General features: G+C 42.3%; 1 protein-coding gene across 1 annotated transcript in view; it reads left to right on the top strand.

Annotated features, from left to right (window-relative positions):
* Window positions 1-18,575, top strand: part of CFAP61 (cilia and flagella associated protein 61) — a 260,039-nt gene that overhangs the window by 84,748 nt on the left and 156,716 nt on the right. The gene's annotated exons all lie outside the window — the stretch shown is intronic.

Here is an 18,575-nt window from a genome sequence, read left to right as displayed (position 1 = left end):
TGTGTTACAGTGAGAAAAGGAAGAATTATTTTGTAAATGGTGGGACAAAATAAAGACAGAAATGTTCTTCATATTCTACAGTAAAATAGATTCCCAAGTGATCGAAGAGTTAAATGTAGATATTGCAATAGTTAAAAATTAGAAACTGTTACCTACAGTGCTAGGTTCTGGGCCAGATTCTGAGAATACAGCAATGAACAGCCTACTGGTTGTCCCACATCCTTTCAAAGCTTATAAACACTCCTGTAAAAGTAAAACTGCCTCTGCGATGGGTGTACCAGCAGTGGGTCTGTGGGACTATGGAGACGTATCATTGGGAGATGCAGCCCAGTCAGAGGAAGCTTTCCTGAGGAAGGACGCTGAGTTCTAGACAAGGAGTGTGAGTGAAGATTGAACTTGATTGTGCCTCAGGATGGGGAAAGTCTTTTTAGAACATGGAAGAAAAAAATTAAGATTTTTTTTTTTTTTTTTTTTTTACTATATGAAACTTCAGAACCACTCTAATTTAATTAAAATGCAGCTGACTAGTGGAAGGATATTTTTAACAAATATAACAGACACAAGGTTGGTATATTTTATATATAAAGAGCTTTAATAAATCAATTAGAAGACTATTTAACACCAAAATAGAAAAACTAACCCCCCCACACAAATGGCCAGACTGTTTGCATATGAAAGAAACAAAAAATCAGTGGGTATTAAAAAATCTTCAAACTTATTGCTAATAAGGGAAAAGAAACAAAAGCAAGAATGAGACATCATTTTTGGTCAGTTGGCGAGAATTAGAATATAGAAACATTCAATTCTAATGAGAAAAATGTAACTCTTGTCAGAATGTAAATAGACATAAAATTTCAAAGGGCAGTTTGGCCAGAACATTAAGGTAGTTTATATTTTTTCACTCTTTACTTCGACTCCTAGAAACATAGCCTAAGAAACTTGTTGCAGAGATGCAAACAAAAATTTACATCTGAGGATTAAAGAACATTGGAAATACTCCAAACATCCAGTAGTAAGAGAATGTTTAAATACTTTATGGTACCTATAGGAAGTAATCTATAACTATGCTTACAGTTCATTTTAAAACTATCTAATGATTAGAAAATGCTCAGAATGTAATGTTAGGGTAGAAAACCTATCAAATGAAACAGCATTTAAATATGACCAAAATTTCTAAAGAAGGAAAAAATGCATGAACAAAGTAGACTAAAAGGACACGTGCAGATGTAGTTCATGCCGCCCAGGCCCCCTCGTTCAGGACTAATTTCGCACCTGCGGGATGTGTGGGCACCACCAGCTCAAAGCTGGGTGCCCCGCCGAGGAGACTGCCCTGGACAGAAGAGAGGGCTTTGCCCAAGGTCCACCCTCCTGAGGGCAGCCTGCATCCAGCAACTAGTCTGTGTGTGTGGAGCTGGGGGAGGGACACCTCTGAAGGGTCTTCCCAGGGCCAGGACGCCCCGAGGTGTCAGCTGGGCATTTGTTGTGACCCCGTGGCTTGCAGTCCGTCTTCACCTCTGCCCCGACCTGCCCTGCCCCTCCCCATAGGTGTGGAGGGTCCCAGGAGCCACCCTCATCACCCCCAGCATGCAGATCTCTCTGTGAGGCTGCCTCCTGGGGAACCCGGCCAGCGGCGCTAGAGATGGCCCGTGGTTGCCTCGGGGTGGTAGGAGGACTGTCATGGGTGATTTTTAATTTCCTTTCTCACATTGCCTAAATTTTGGAATTTTCCTATACCAACCTTGGATATAGCAAGTGGTTGAAACCCATCAAAGAGGCTTAAGTAACTGGAGAATTTATTACTACACAGAACCAAGGGAAGACTCCGAGGGCAATTCAGGTTCCATACGTGGATTATTAGCCCTGTTGGATCTATCTCTTCCGGGTTGACCCCTTCTCAGACACAGTGGTTGCGGGACGAGTGAGGTAGCTCCAGACCCTTTATCACTTAAGTCCACCAGGTGAAGAGTGGTGGGGATGCTTCTGTTCAGAAGCCCCAACACAGCAGTCTTACTGCATCTCAGTGGCTCAGATTGGCCCTCTGCTGGCTGACTTTGAACCCATCACCGGGGCAGAGGCTGCTGGTTGGCATCCTTGGGTCTGGTCCCAAAGCTCAGGGCTGGGTGGGGGAGGGGTGCATCACCTATACAAATGTGGAGGCTTTTCTGGAGAAATGGGCAATGGAGCTGCTCCCCACACTTCCATCTTGGAATAGGACCAACTCGATCAATAGAAAGTGAACAGTAGATCTATTACAGGAACAATGTCAATACCGTCCATTTTCTATAATTTAACTTTTTCAAGCTGTCTTATTCACATAGTCTCATTCTTACAAAATATTATGGAGCTCATCAAACTGTGCATTTAAAATGGTTATATTTAATTGTATGTAAATTATGCCTCAGTAAAGCTGTTACAAAATCTTGTGGCAAAGGGATTGGTAGAGTAGTTTCAGAGAACTTTCTCTATAATTGATATATTAGCCTTTTAAGTGAAACTTTGAGGAACCTTCTAAATGATCACTTTATAATTGGGGAATGGTTAAATGAATTTTGGCATATTCATTCAGTACATTATTATGCAGATTTTGAAAAAATAAAAACAGATCTATATCATACTGTATGGAATAATAGCTGGGATGGTGAGAAAAGCAAGGGTCAGATGATAATAGTAATAATCGTAATGACAGCTTACATTTATGGAAGGTTTGTAGTGTTTCAAGGACTTTCTTAATCACTTTCCATGTGTCTTTACGCACAGTGACCTTATTAGCTAGATACCATTATTATTATCCCCATCTTACAGGTAAGGAAACTGAGACACAGAGAGGTTAAGTAACTAGTCCAAAATGCACACAGCAGAAAGTAGCAGAGCTTGAACTGGAACGAAGGCAGCCGGCTTCCAGAGCCAACTCATAACTGCCTCACGTATTGCTTCCTATGCTGTGTTTTCAGCGTAAAGCTGTTGTAGCAGAGAGACCCTAAAGCACAGTGGCTTGAGCCAGAGGACAGTTCCGCCTCTACCACACAGTGGTCCAGACAGGAACAGGTGGTCTAAGGAGAGTCATGGCTTTTCCCCACAAAGCTGTCCAGGGACCCAGTTACTTCTCTCATTGCTCCTCCGTCTCATAGAGCAAGGGTCTCACCTACTGTCTGTGTGGAGAGTCAGGGGTCTGCGAATTTGGATGGGAAGAAAAATTACATCTTTCTGTTACTAACCTCTGATTGAAGTTTGACGTGTCCTTCCACTGTGAATGGAGGCAACAAACCTCAGAAGTGTCAGCGAAGCCGTGACTTTGTAGCCCGTGGAAGTCACGGATATTCTCCTGTCACCTTACGGTTGTCGCAGATGTCTCAAAACATGGATGCTCATCATACTTTGAAATTTCAGTAAATTTATTCTCAACCAAAACTTGTTACTTGACGCATTGATGAGGAGGCACAGATATTACCAAAACACACATTTTAAAAAACATTTTGATAGCTCTACTCGATATAATTTGTTGTCTTTGATTTTACACGTTGAAAAGCATCCGTCTGAGAAGGGGTCCCGAGCATCCCCAGGCTGTCAGAGGGGCCCATGGGGCACACAGGTGTTAGACCGCCGTCAGAGTGAGCTCTTTTCCTCTTGGTGCTGTGAGCCGGCTTGGGGCACCGTAGTCACATGTTAGCCACGGGGAAGGGTGCAAAGAGAAAGGGAGGGGAAGACTGTCCTCTTACGGAAGTTACATCACTTCTTGTCACAGTCTGTGCTCGGGAAGTTGGTTGCATGGCCCTGCCGAGCCGCGGGGGAGGCCGGGGGACAAGTTGCTGGAGGGTCAGATGTGCGCCCGGCAAAAACTCAGTTGACTCAGTTATTAAAAGGGAGAAGGGGAGAGGGAAACTGGGGGACCATCGTATCTAGTTTTTATCTTGCATATGTAAAGATGTTCTAGAAGGGTCCACGGGAATTTATTAACCTTTTGCGCTTCTGAGGAGCAGGACAGAGACGTGAGGGGTGTAGATCGCGACGTACTCTTTGCTTTATGTCTGTCAGTTCCGTTTGATTTTTTTCATTAATAAACTTTATTTTTTAGAGCAGTTTTAGGCTCACAGTACAACTGAGCAGAAAGTGCAGAGGGTTCCTACAGACCCCTTCCCCAGTCCCCCCAAAGACTCTCCCACAGTTAACATCCCACACCAGAGCAACACCATTTGTACCATCAAGGAACCTACAGGGACTCACCATTATCAACCGGAGTCCACAGTTTACATGAGGGCTCACTCTTCTGTTGTACACTCTCTGGGTCTGGACAAATGTGCAATGACGTAGCCACCACCATACTATCATACAGAGTAGTTTCTAAAAATGCCCTCTGCTCCCCCTATCCATCCCTCTCTCCTTCCCCACAGCCTCTGGCAACCACTGGTCTTTCTCCTGTCCCCATAGTTTTGCCTTTTCTAGAATGTCATAGTTGGAATCCTACAGTACGTGGCCTTTACAGATTGGCCTCTTTCAGTTAGTAATGAATATTTTAATGTTCCTCCATGTCTCTTCGTGGCTTGATAGCTTATTTCTTTTTAGCCCTGAATAATATTCCATTGTCTGGATGGACCACATTTTATTTATCCAGTCACTACTGAAGGACAGCTTGGTTGCTTCCAAGTTTTGGCAATTATGAATTTCAGCAATTATGAATCTATGTGCAGGTTTTTGTATGGGCGTAGGTTTTCAGCTCATTTGGGTATATACCAAAGAGCACAACTTTAGATTGTATGGTAAGAATATTGAGTTTTGTAAGAAACTGTCTCACTGTCTTCCAAAGTCCTCCACCATTTTGCATTCCCACCAGCAACGAAGGAGAGTTCCTGTTTCCTCACATCCTCACCAGCATTTGTCAGTGTTTTGAATTTTCGCCATTCTCATAGGTGGGTAGTGGTATCTTGTTTTAATTCGCGTTTCCATACTGACTTATGGTGTTGAGCATCTTTTCATTTGCTATTTGCCATGTGTATGTCTACTTTGGAGAGGTGTCTGTTCATATCTTCTGCCCTTTTTTAAGATTGGGTTGTTCATTTATGTTTGATTTTTAAAAAATTATGAGCATGCATTACTTCCATAATAGAAAGTGTAGTTAATTTTTAATCACTGAGATTTTAAATTTTACTATGACTCAGGTGAAACTTTCATTAGAATGTTCTTTATGCTCTCTGCATTCTTACATAGAGTGTATTGGTGGCATTTTCTTACGACTTGGGCTTCTCTTTATGAATAAATACACGCTGATGAGAGCAACCAGATGACGGGATCAGGGTCGGGCCATGGGTCTGCCTGAGTTAGTGGTCTTGTTCTTAGTGGCTTAATTACTTAATTCACAGTCATATTCTCTTCTTGTACACTCTCTCTCTTATTCACTATGTACGTGTATTGCTTTTATTAACAATTAAGTTTAAGCTTTTAAAACGATGAGACTTTCAACACTTGTCTGGAAATTAGTCCTGGTTGCAGCATGGCCCTAGTTTTTCTTTGCAAACATTTGCAGTGTCAGCTTCGTTTTTGTTTTGTTTTAATCACTTACGTATAAAGTTGGAGCAAATCATGTACACCTGGGTTCTTTTCTGAAAAAGTAAAGACTTACAAACCGAAGTAGTTTCTGTGCCTTTAGAAGATCATGACCTTTGTCACCATTCCCATCTGAACCATCATTGGGAGCTTTCCTTTGTTGCTGTGAGTTTTGTCGCCAGCCCAGTGACAACTGCACACCCGGTTCTCAGCGTGTCCAGCCTTTGCACTTTTACTCTTGTTCCTGTCTCTCTTGTGGCCATGGCAGCAGGTCACTGTTCTCTAGAGCAAGCTTAGATTTTTAATTCTTTAAGTTCTAAACACAAAGAGCTTTACAAATGTTAGGAATGGTAGTTTTGAGTGTAGGATCGTTCAGCTCATAAAGGGAACACGATATCAGAACCGGCTTCTTCCCTATGCTCTTTTTTTGTTTGTTTTTTGAAAATCTATAAAAATTATTATTATTTTTAACATCTTTATTGGAGTATAATTGCTTTACAATAGTGTGTTAGTTTCTGCTTTATAACAAAGTGAATCAGTTATACATATACATATATCCCCATATCTCTTCCCTCTTGCGTCTCCCTCCCTCCCACCCTCCCTATCCCATCCCTCTAGGTGGTCACAAAGCACCGAGCTGATCTCCCTGTGCTATGCGGCTGCTTCCCACTAGCTATCTATTTTACATTTGGTAGTGTATATATGTCCATGCCACTCTCTCACTTTGTCCCTGCTTACCCTTCCCCCTCCCGATATCCTCAAGTCCGTAAGTCCATTCTCTAGCAGGTCTGTGTCTTTATTCCCGCCTTACCCCTAGGTTCTTCATGACATTTTTTTTTTTCTAGATTCCATATATATGTGTTAGCATACGGTATTTGTTTTTCTCTTTCTGACTTACTTCACTCTGTAAGACAGACTCTAGGTCCATCCACCTCACTACAAATAACTCAATTTCGTTTCCTATTATGGCTGAGTAATACTCCATTGTATATATGTACCACATCTTCTTTATCCGTTCATCTCTTGATGGACACTTAGGTTGCTTCCATGTCCTGGCTATTGTAAATAAAGCTGCAATGAACATTGTGGTACATGACTCTTTTTGAATTATGGTTTTCTCAGGGTATATGCCCAGTAGTGGGATTGCTGGGTGGTATGGTAGTTCTATTTTTAGATTTTAAGGAACCTCCATATTGTTGTCCATAGTGGCTGTATCAATTTACATTCCCACCAACAGTGCAAGAGGGTTCCCTTTTCTCCACACCCTGTCCAGCATTTATTGTTTGTAGATGTTTTGATGATGGCCATTCTGACCAGTGTGAGATGATATCTCAATGTAGTTTTTATTTGCATTTCTCTAACGATTAATGATGCTAAGAATTCTTTCATGTGTTTGTTGGCAGTCTGTATATCTTCTATGGAGAAATGTCTATTTAGGTCTTCTGCCCATTTTTGGATTGGGTTGTTTGTTTTTTTGATGTGGAGCTGCATGGAGCTGCTTGTAAATTTTGGAGATTAATCCTTTGTCAGTTGCTTCATTTGCAAATATTTTCTCCCATTCTGAGGGTTGTCTTTTCATCTTGTTTATGGTTTCCTTTGCTGTGCAAAAGCTTTTAAGTTTCATTAGGTCCCATCTGTTTTTGTTTTTATTTACGTTTCTCTAGGAGGTGGGTCAAAAAGGATCTTGCTGTGATTTATGTCATAGAGTGTTCTGCCTATGTTTTCCTCTAAGCGTTTGATAGTGTCTGGCCTTATATTTAGGTCTTTAATCCATTTTGAGTTAATTTTTGTGTATGGTGTTAGGAAATGTTCTAATTTCATTTTTTTACATGTAGCTGTCTAGTTTCCCAGCACCACTTATTGAAGAGACTGTCTTTTCTCCATTGTATATTCTTGTCTCCTTTATCAAAGATAAGGTGACCATATGTGTGTGGGTTTATCTCTGGGCTTTCTATCTTGTTCCATTGATCTATATTTCTGTTTTTGTGCCAGTACCATACTGTCTTGATTACTGTAGCTTTGTAGTATAGTCTGAAGTCAGGGAGCCTGATTCCTCCAGCTTGGTATTTCCTCCTCAAGATTGCTTTGGCTGTTTGGGGTCTTTTGTATTTCCATACAATTGTGAAATTTTTTGTTCTAGTTCTGTGAAAAATGCCAGTGGTAGTTTGATAGGGATTGCATTGCATCTGTAGATTGCTTTGGGTAGTACAGTCATTTTCACAATGTTGATTCTTCCAATCCAAGAACATGGTATATCTCTCCATCTGTTTGTATCATCTTTAATTTCTTTCATCAGTGTCTTATAGTTTTCTGCATACAGGTCTTTTGTCTCCTTAGGTAGGTTTATTCCTAGATATTTTATTCTTTTTGTTGCAATGGTAAATGGGAGTGTTTTCTTTATTTCACTTTCATATTTTTCATCATTAGTGTATAGGGATGCAAGAGATTTCTGTGCATTAATTTTGTATCCTGCTACTTTACCAAATTCATTGATTAGCTCTAGTAGTTTTCTGGCATCTTTAGGATTCTCTAAGTATAGTATCATGTCATCTGCAAACAGTGACAGCTTTACTTCTTCTTTTCTGATTTGGATTCCTTTTATTTCTTTTTCTTCTCTGATTGCTGTAGCTAAAACTTTCAAAACTATGTTGAATAATAGTGGTGAGGGTGGGCAACCTTGTCTTGTTCCAGATCTTAGTGGAAATGGTTTCACTTTTTCACCATTGAGGACGATGTTGGCTTTGGGTTTGTCATATATGGCCTTTATTATGTTGAGGCAAGTTCCCTCTATGCCTACTTTCTGGAGGGTTTTTATCATAAATGGTGTTGAATTTTGTTGAAAGCTTTCTCTGCATCTATTGAGATGATCATATGGTTTTTCTCCTTCAATTTGTTAATATGGTGTATCACATTGATTGATTTGCGTATATTGAAGAATCCTTGCATATCCTGGGATAAACCCCACTTGATCATGGTGTATGATCCTTTTAATGTGCTGTTAGATTCTGTTTGCTAGTATTTTGTTGAGGATTTTTGCATCCTTGTTCATCAGTGATATTGGCCTGTAGTTTTCTTTCTTTGTGACATCTTTATCTGGTTTTGGTATCAGGGTGATGGTGGCCTCGTAGAATGAGTTTGGGAGTGTTCCTCCCTCTGCTATATTTTGGAAGAGTTTGAGAAGGATAGGTGTTAGCTCTTCTCTAAATGTTTGATAGAATTCTCCTGTGAAGCCATCTGGTCCTGGGCTTTTGTTTGTTGGAAGATTTTTAATCCCAGTTTCAATTTCAGTGCTTGTGACTGGTCTGTTCATATTTTCTATTTCTTCCTGGTTCAGTGTCAGAAGGTTGTGTATTTCTAAGAATTTGTCCATTTCTTCCAGGTTGTCCATTTTATTGGCATATAGCTGCTTGTAGTAATCTCTCATAATCCTTTGTATTTCTGCAGTGTCAGTTGTTACTTCTCCTTTTTCATTACTAATTCTATTGATTTGAGTCTTCTCCCTTTTTTTTTTCTTGTTGAGTCTGGCTAATGGTTTATCAATTTTTGTTTATCTTCTCAGAAAACCAGCTTTTAGTTTTATTGATCTTTGCTATCGTTTCCTTCATTTCTTTTTCATTTATTTCTGATCTGATCTTTATGATTTCTTTCCTTCTGCTAACTTTGGGGTATTTTTGCTCTTCTTTCTCTATTGCTTTAGGTGTAAGGTTAGGTTGTTTATTTGAGATGTTTCTTGTTTCTTAAGGTAGGATTGTAGTACTATAAACGTCCCTCTTAGTACTGCTTTTGCTGCATCCCATAGGTTTTGGGTCGTCGTGTTTTCATTGTCATTTGTTTCTAGGTATTTTTAAATTTCCTCTTTGCTTTCTTCAGTGATCTCTTGGTTATTAAGTAGTGTATTGTTTAGCCTCCATGTGTTTGTATTTCTTACAGATATTTTCCTGTAATTGATATCTAGTCTCATAGCATTGTGGTTGGAAAAGATATTTGATATGATTTCAATTATCTTAAATTTACCAAGGCTTGATTTGTGACCCAAGATATGATCTATCTTGGAGAATGTTCCATGAGCACTTGAGAAGAATGTGTATTCTGTTGTTTTTGAATGAAATGTCCTATAAATATCAGTTAAGTCCATCTTATTTAATGTATCATTTAAAGATTGTGTTTCCTTATTTATTTTCATTTTGGATGATCTGTCCATTGGTGAAAGTGTGGTGTTAAAGTCCCCTTCTATGATTGTGTTACTGTCGATTTCCCCTTTTATGGCTGTTAGTATTTGCCTTATGTATTGAGGTGCTCCTATGTTGGGTGCATAAATATTTACAATTGTTATATCTTCTTCTTGGATTGATCCCTTGATCATCATGTAGTGTCCTTCTTTGTCTCTTGTAATAGTCTTTGTTTTAAAGTCTATTTTGTCTGATATGAGTATTGCTACTCCAGCTTTCTTTTGATTTCCATTTGCATGGAATATCTTTTTCCATCCCCTCACTTTCAGTCTGTATGTGTCCCGAGGTCTGAGGTGGGTCTCTTTTAGACAGCATATATACGGGTCTTGTTTTTGTATCCATTCAGCCAGTCTATGTCTGTTGGTTGGAGCATTTAATCCATTTACATTTAAGGTAATTATCAATATGTATGTTCCTATTACCATTTTCTTAATTGTTCTGGGTTTGTTATTGTAGGTTTTTCCTTCTCTTGTGTTTCCTGCCTGGAGAAGTTCCTTTAGCATTTTTTGTAAAGCTGGTTTGGTGGTGCTGAACTCTCTCAGCTTGTGCTTGTCTGTAAAGGTTTTAATTTCTCCATCAAATGTGAATGAGATCCTTGCTGGGTAGCGTAATCTTGGTCATAGGTTTTTCTCCTTCATCTCTCTAAATATGTCCTGCCACTCCCTTCTGGCTTGCAGAGTTTCTGCTGAAAGATCAGCTGTTAACCTTATGGGGATTCCCTTGTATGTTATTTGTTGTTTTTCCCTTGCTGCTTTTAATATTTTTTCTTTGTATTTAATTTTTGATAGTTTGATTAATATGTGTCCTGGCATGTTTCTCCTTGGATTTATCTTGTATGGGACTTTCTGTGCTTCCTGTACTTGATAAACTATTTCCTTTCCCATATTAGGGAAGTTTTCAACTATAATCTCTTCAAATATTTTCTCAGTCCCTTTCTTTTTCTCTTTTTCTTCTGGGACCCCTATAATTCAAATGTTGGTGTGTTTAATGTTGTCCCAGAGGTCTCTTAGACTGTCCTCAATTCTTCTCATTCTTTTTTCTTTATTCTGCTCTGCAGTAGTTATTTCCACTATTTTATCTTCCAGGTCACTTATCCGTTCTTCTGCCTCAGTTATTCTGCTATTGATTCCTTCTAGAGAATTTTTAATTTCATTTATTGTGTTGTTCATCTATGTTCATTTGCTCTTTAGTTCTTCTAGGTCCTTGTTAAACGTTTCTTGTGTTTTCTCCATTCTATTTCCAAGATTTTGGATTATCTTTATTATCATTATTCTGAATTCCTTTTTCAGGTAGACTGCCTATTTCCTCTTCATTTGTTAGGTCTGGTGGGTTTTTACCTTGCTCCTTCATCTGCTGTGTGTTTCTCTGTCTTCTCATTTTGCTTAACCTACTGTGTTTGGGGTCTCCTTTCCGCAGGCTGCAGGTTCGTAGTTCCTGTTGTTTTTGGTGCCTGTCCCCAGTGGCTAAGGTTAGTTCAGTGGGTTGTGTAGGCTTCCTGGTGGAGGGGACTAGTGCCTGTGTTCTGGTGGATGAAGCTGGATCTTGTCTTTCTGGTGGGCAGGTGCACGTCTGGTGGTGTGTTTTGGGGTGTCTGTGGCCTTATTATGATTTTAGGCAGCCTCTCTGCTAATGGATGGGGGTTGTGTTCCTGTCTTGCTAGTTGTTTGGCATAGGGTGTCCAGCACTGTAGCTTTCTGGTCATTGAGTGAAGCTGGTTGTTGGTGTTGAGATGGAGATCTCTGGGAGATTTTCGCCGTTTGTTGTTACGTGGAGCTGGGAGATCTCTTGTGGACCAGTGTCCTGAACTTGGCTCTCCCACCTCAGAGGCACAGCCCTGACGCCTGGCTGGAGCACCAAAAGCCTGTCATCCACACGGCTCAAAATAAAAGGGAGAAAAAAAAGAAAGAAAGAAAGAAGAAGATAAAATAAAGTAAAATAAAATAAAGTTACTGAAATAAAAAATAATTATTAAAAAAATTTTTTTAAGTAATAAAAAGTTTAAAAAAAGAAAGAAAGAAGAGAGCAACAAAACCAAAAAAATCCACCAATGATAACAGGTGTTAAAAACTATACTAGGAAAAAAACAAAAACAAAAAAAACGGACAGAGAGAACCCTAGGACAAATGCTAAAAGCAAAGCTATACAAACAAAATCACACACAGAGCATACACATACACGGTCACAAAAAGAGAAAAAGGTAAAAATATATATATATATCGTTGTTCCCAAATTCCACCACCTCAATTTGGGATGATTTGTTGTCTATTCAGGTATTCCACAGATGCAAGGTACATCAAGTTGACTGTGGGAATTTAATCCGCTGCTCCTGAGGCTGCTGGGAGAGATTTCCCTTTCTCTTCTTTGTTCGCACAGCTCCTGGGGTTCAGCTTGGATTTGGACTCACCTCTGCGTGTAGGTCGCCTGAGGCCGTCTCTTCTTCGCTCAGACAGGACGGGGTTAAAGGAGCAGCTGCTTCGGGGGCTCTGGCTCACTCAGGCCGCGGGGAGGGAGGGGTGCGGATGCGGGGCGAGCCTGCGGCGGCAGAGGCCTACGTGATGTTGCATCAGCCTGAGGCGTGCCGTGCGTTCTCCCAGGGAAGTTGTCCTTTAAGCAGCGCTCTTAATCCCCTCTCCTCGCGCACCAGGAAACAAAGAGGCAAGAAAAAGTCTCTTGCCTCTTCGGTAGCTCTAGACTTTTTCCCGGACCCCCTCCCGGCTAGACGTGGTGCACTCGCCCCCTTCAGGCTGTGTTCATGCCGCCAACCCCAGTCCTCTCCCTGTGCTCCGACCGAAGCCCAAGCCTCCACTCCCAGCCCCGCCCGCGCCGGCGGGTGAGCAGACAGGCCTCTCGGGCTGGTGAGTGTTGGTCGGCACCGATTCTCTGTGCCGGAATCTCCCTGCTTTGCCCTCCGCACCCCTGTCGCTGTGCACTCCTCCGCGGTTCCGAAGCTTTCCCCTCCGCCACCCGCAGTCTCCGCCCGCGAAGGGGCTTCCTAGTGTGTGGAAACCTATCCTCCTTCATGGCTCCCTCCCACTGATGCAGGTCCCGTCCCTATTCTTTTGTCTCTGTTTTTTCTTTTTTATTTTGCCCTACCCAGGTACGTGGGGAGTTTCTTGCCTTTTGGGAAGTCTGAGGTCTTCTGCCAGCGTCCAGTAGGTGTTCTGTAGGAGTTGTTCCACGTGTAGATGTATTTCTGGTGTATTTGTGGGGAGGAAGGCGATCTCCACGTTTTACTCTTCCGCCATCTTGAAGCTCTGCCAATCAATGTGATTTTTAGTAGACAGTACAGGTGTCTTAATGACTAAGAAAAAAAGGAGCTATGGAGGTCAGAAATCCTGAACACCAAACACTGGGGCTATAGGTGCTGCTGCAGTGGGCTGGCTGGGGCTCGCCTTCCCTCTGCTGCCTCCACCAAGGCCGGGATGCAGCTGGTGGTGGCGGCGCTAGTGGGCGGCTGGACTGCCGTCTACCTGACAGACTTGGTGCTGAAAGTGACAACCTTGGGTCTAAGGTGCAAGCCAACGGTACCCAGGGTCGGGGCGCAAGGCCCGAGGCCTTTTCTCTTCCCTAGCCTGCACTGGAGGCAGGTGGCCGGTTCCCACGTGCCGCCTTCCGTGGAGTAAATTAAGCAGAGCCGGTCGCAGTCGGGTTATGGCGGGTCCCACCCGGGAGGCAGGTGCCGCTAGCGGGCTTGGAAGTCCACGCGCTGCCAAACCCCACTCTGCACCCGGGAGGAAAATCAAATGTCCGCCTGGAAAGGCATTGTTTTTCTTCGTTGTCTGCCTTCACTGTCAGCCTTCGTTGTCTTTAAGGCTGCAACCCTCCAGAGACTCTGGTATTGGAAAGAATCTAAATCAAGTTCCTGTTGAGCTCTTAAGGCCCTTCTATATTGCATAAATAGACCCCTGGGCTAGATTTTATAAGAATATTTGAACAATGGCAGTCTTGTGGATTTTTATCTAATACAAAGTAATGCTTTAATTTCTCTTATCTTTTTCTAATTCTTTTTTTAAAATTGAAGTATAGGTGACTTACAATATTACATTAGTATCAGGTATACAACATAGTGATTCAATATTTTTATAGATTATATTCCATAAAAGTTATAAAATATTGGCTATATTCCCTGTGCTGTACATTGCATCTAATTCTTGTCTTTTCATAAACATGCTTCTCACAGCATGAGTTCTTCTAAAACCATCTTTTGAAATTTTAAAACTTAGAATATCAGTGGAAATGTTTTCAGTTGGAAATAAAAGAAACCCCAACTCAGAATGGCTTCAGCCATAGGGCAGTCATTGGCCTCCATAGCTGGGAGGTCTGGAGATGGGCAGGGCTTTGGGGTTTGAACCTTCGGGGTCCTGGCTTCTTTCCGTGTCCACTCTGCTTCCCCCGTGTCCCCCAGCATGAAGTTGGCATCCCTCATGTCGGCCTGATGGCTGACACCTGTGATCACCACAGGGGGGAGCTGGAAGCAGGTGGGCTTTCTTTCCCAGAGGCCCCAGGCCCACGCCCCCCTCATTCACCCTGTTCTTGACGTTGAGTGTGCAGGGTGTGCCTGCCCCCATCCTAGGTGCTGGGAAAGCAAAAGTGACCCAAACCGACAAAAACCCTCGCCCTTATGGTGCCTGCACTCCAGGTGGAAGAGAAAGACATAAAGAAAGAAGAGCGAGAAGATACAGTGTGTGTAAGCGTGAGGGTGACCGCGAAGAGGGATGAGAGATGCAGGTGCGCGGCGGGGTGGGGGGGAGGGAGGCAGGGGAACAGCCAGGTGGGCACGGCCCTCCACACCCACGCTTTTCCTGCCGTGGCTTTAAAATACATCATGTTCTTCCATTGTTTTTGTTTCACTTCTCTTGACATTTGGGATGGATCGTTCATGCCCTTAAGTTTGCTTACTCTAAATTTCATGACCTCGTGTCCTGGTCTCCCACCCGATCACATTCCTCTTCTCTTGGGAAGTTATATTTGTGTCTGTCACCTGCCCTTTGGCCATGCTGCTGAGCACGGGGACGAATCACTAACTCAGTCGCTAGCAATGCCACCTCTCTCGTCAACAGATTCCACACTAGGGCCCCTCTCGTTTCCTTTGTGGCTGCTGGTCTTTGAGAGGACGGTTCTCAATATTTATGTTAGCTTTCATTTGGAATGTGCATAAACTAAATGCTTTTTAACACTGGACTTCACTGAGTGATCTCTGGGATGTTTCCGCATGTAACCTGAGGCTGGAGTGTGGTACAAGAACCTCTTTCCTTTTCCTTCTGCTGCCCGTCCTTCATCATCACCCCGGCTCTCCTCCTTCTTTATTCATGAGCAGAGGACACATTTGGGTGAACCAGCCACTTATTCCATCTTCCTGCCCTTCCAAACCATGTTTTTCTGAAATTTGCCGTTTTTAATTTAGGGGACTATGTTTAGAACTTACTCATCCAACTGATATTTACTGTGCCAGAAATGATTTTCTGTGAATAAATATTGACAGCTAAGTTGAGTCATACCACCAATTGTCAACTTTGCTCAGCAAATAAAAATGCCCTTAGGTAGTTGGCTTTTAAATGTTTCCTTCCCTCAGTATTTTTGTTTTATGTGTTTTTCCGTGGGTGACTCACTCATGCCTGGTTGTCACCTTTTTCTAGGACGTCACCGTTATACCTATTTTGGGCTCATGTTGTCACGGAGGGTGTTTTAGGGATATCAGTCTTTCTTGTGCTTTTAATCAGCTTCCTTGAAGAGAAGGCAAGAGAAACTTTATTTTGTGGTTATTGTTTTGTTTTGTTGTTCGGATTGAACTGAAATGCTGATGGCTGTCGAATTATTTTATGTTTCTGTTACATAGATCACTCCTTTGGAATTCAGAAAGACTCAAATTACTTTTTATTCTTTCCATCATTTAGTTTTAATTTACTGGCATCAAAAAATTGCCCTATATTCTGCAAGGCCGAGGGACGATACACACATAGACTGCTAGGTGTCTAAAATCATGCATTCGTTCAACTTAGGGTCGAAAAATCAACTGTTAAATCTTTTCCCTTCTATTTTTGTGTATGATTTTCTGTTTTGTTATGCATGTAGTCTGATTAAATGCTATAAATTCTGACCTTTGAGGCCAGAGTCTGCCAAAAGCAGGAGAAGAAAAACTCCTGGGAATCAAAACTTTCCAGACCCAAGAAGGGACCAGTGGGCAAGGGCGACATCATTTCTTCCTGGAGAGGCTAGATTTCCCCAGGCATCCAAGCACATCAGAGGGAGGACGTGTGAGAGAGTAGTGCCGTGGGGAGGTAAAGGACCACGGGGAAGGGTCAGGAAACATGGGAGCCCCACGCAGGACCCCTCAGGAGACCTTGCTTATTCTGTGGCTGGAGGAAGCCCTGTGGATGGATGAGGACAGCCACAGCAAAGTGCCTCTCTGATTCAAGGTGGCTTTAGAACCACGTGTGAGCCCTTGAGGAAAGAATGGCTAAACCATCCTGGCGACTGAGCACGTGTTCACTTCCAGGAAGGTCGTGCAAGGCGACCTGTATAACAGGTGGGAGCTGGGGGCGTGGTTTCCTTCCTGGTTCCGCACCTGGTGTTGGGACAGGGGAAGGGGCTCAGTATAGAGGGTATAATGAAAGAATGAATATCAGAAACTCCTCATTCCAAACTTGTGGAGAGATGAAAGTGGGACCACGTTTAGGTATATCTGGTGGGCCCGCCATCTGTTTCAGTCCCGCCAGGCCCCAATTCTGACATGTAAACATCAAAACGAACCTTGTCTCTTTGGATATTTATTTAGCACATTAAAAGTTCATTCCACAGAAGGTCTTGACATCATTTTGTAAACCCTCAATTGACTATTCTTAATCTTTATGATTTATCTGAAAATATGGCAAGAAATAAAGATAGCTGCTCGATAATTTGACAATAAATGCAGTCTCCTTTTGGTGTGTGCGTGTGTGTGTGACATCCATGTATATTCAAGAAAATTTCATTTTAATTAAGGATCACACATGTTGAGAATAAAATACTAAGCATCCTTACAACTTTTTTTTTTAACATCTTTATTGGAGTATAATTGCTTTACAATGTTGAGTTAGTTTGTGCTACAACTTTCTTTTGAAGTCATTTTATTTTTCCAGAGGCCCTCTATGGCTAAAACACAGACTGAGGTCTGCGTAACACCCGTCCATTTCTAACCTCATTCTCATCATTTAAAATTTGAAGGGATTTCAGAATTACTTCTCTGAAGATAGTTCTGGAATCAATAGTAGGTCAGCTCCACGAGGGCAGGCCTTGTGGACTGTCTTGTTCCCAACACCCAGGACATGCCGGGCACGAGCGAATGTTGAGACAGCGTCTGGCTGACTCAGTCAGAATGACTGACTGAGTCATTCTCAATAAAGCCGCTCGAATCGTTGATTTTTAAGGCATGCATTTTAATTGAGGATCTGTTTCTTATGCATATTAATTTTTCTCTTTTTCTGGGTGCTCCTGTCAATTGCCACATAAAAGCAATTAGGACGCATACCTATTGCCACGGTTTCCCTTTTGCCGTCTCTAGGTCCTCATCATCTTATTCCTGGTAAAAGCAGAACTAACAGGCTCCTGATGTGTAAGCAGGTCGTATCCACACCAGCCACTTGCCTTAGAGTCCTGGTGAAGAGGTCACTTGTGGAGCAAAACTACATTCTGCTTTTTGAGCTAAGCAGAAAACAATTGAAAAATAGCGTTCAGAGGCAAACACGAAGCAATAGAGAGCAGCCTTTTCCAGTAGAACTACGGAGTGAGCCGCAGAGTATGTGATTTTAAGTGTTCTAATAGCCTCAATAATTTAAAAATCAAAAAGAAGTAGGCAAAACTAATTGTAATATTTATCAGTTAACGCTTTGTAGTCAAAATATTATTGCTTTCAAGTATAATCAGTATAAAAAAGTATCAATGAGATCGTCTGCATTCTCGTTTGGGGCCAAGTCTGCAGAATTCAGTGGGTATCTTGCATGGACAGCACATCTGGATTCAGAGATGCTACCTTTCAACGCTCAGCAGCCACGTGTGGCTTGTGGCCTCCAGACTGGACGGCATGGCCTTAGAGCAGGGCACAGACATGCCGCTGCTGCTCAGTCCTCCCCTGAAAGTCCAGGAACTTTCATGTAAATTGTGAAATACTCTTCTTTGGCAAATGTAAGTAGCAGAGGTGAGAGCTTCACAATATAACACAAAATGGTTGTGTTCCCTAATCGACAGTAGATTTTCAAGTACAAACTAACGAAATAACGTTTGAGTTTTTGTGATACTTGGCAGTAAAATGGCCCCTTTCCCTTTGAACGTGTGAGCACTGCTGTGCGCTAGGAAGAGCCCTGGGCTTTCAGAGTGGACCATGATGTGGTCTGAGCTGTGAGCCTGGCTTGGGGAGGGTAGGGTGGAGGGGGACGATGCCCACAACCCAGAGAGCAAAGGCCAGCACAGTGGCTCCCCCAACACTCTTAATAACTCAGTTGAAGCGTTTGTCATGCACAGAAGCCTGGGGGAAATGCTCTGGCCGTCTACATGCAAGCTGTATAATTCACTCATTCAACAGATGTTGCTTGAGCACCTACTATGTGCCAGGTGTTGGTCTGGCCAAGGGGAGGCAGCAGTGAGCAAACAGACCCAAATTCTTATCCTCATGAAGTTTTACTTTAGTGAGAGGGGACAAGCAATGAACAAAATAAATAGAAGGTAGGAAGTACTATGGAGAAAAATATGAGGTGAGTCAGAGGAGGGGTGCTCAGCCATCCTGGGACTTTGGGAATCATTGCTGAGGCCCTTAACCTTGGTCCATGGGGAGAA

This window comes from Stenella coeruleoalba (assembly GCF_951394435.1).
Source record: "Stenella coeruleoalba genome assembly, chromosome: 15".
Taxonomy (NCBI): domain Eukaryota; kingdom Metazoa; phylum Chordata; class Mammalia; order Artiodactyla; family Delphinidae; genus Stenella; species Stenella coeruleoalba.
Note: the sequence above shows the minus strand (reverse complement) of the source record. Positions and strands in the feature narration are given on the sequence as shown.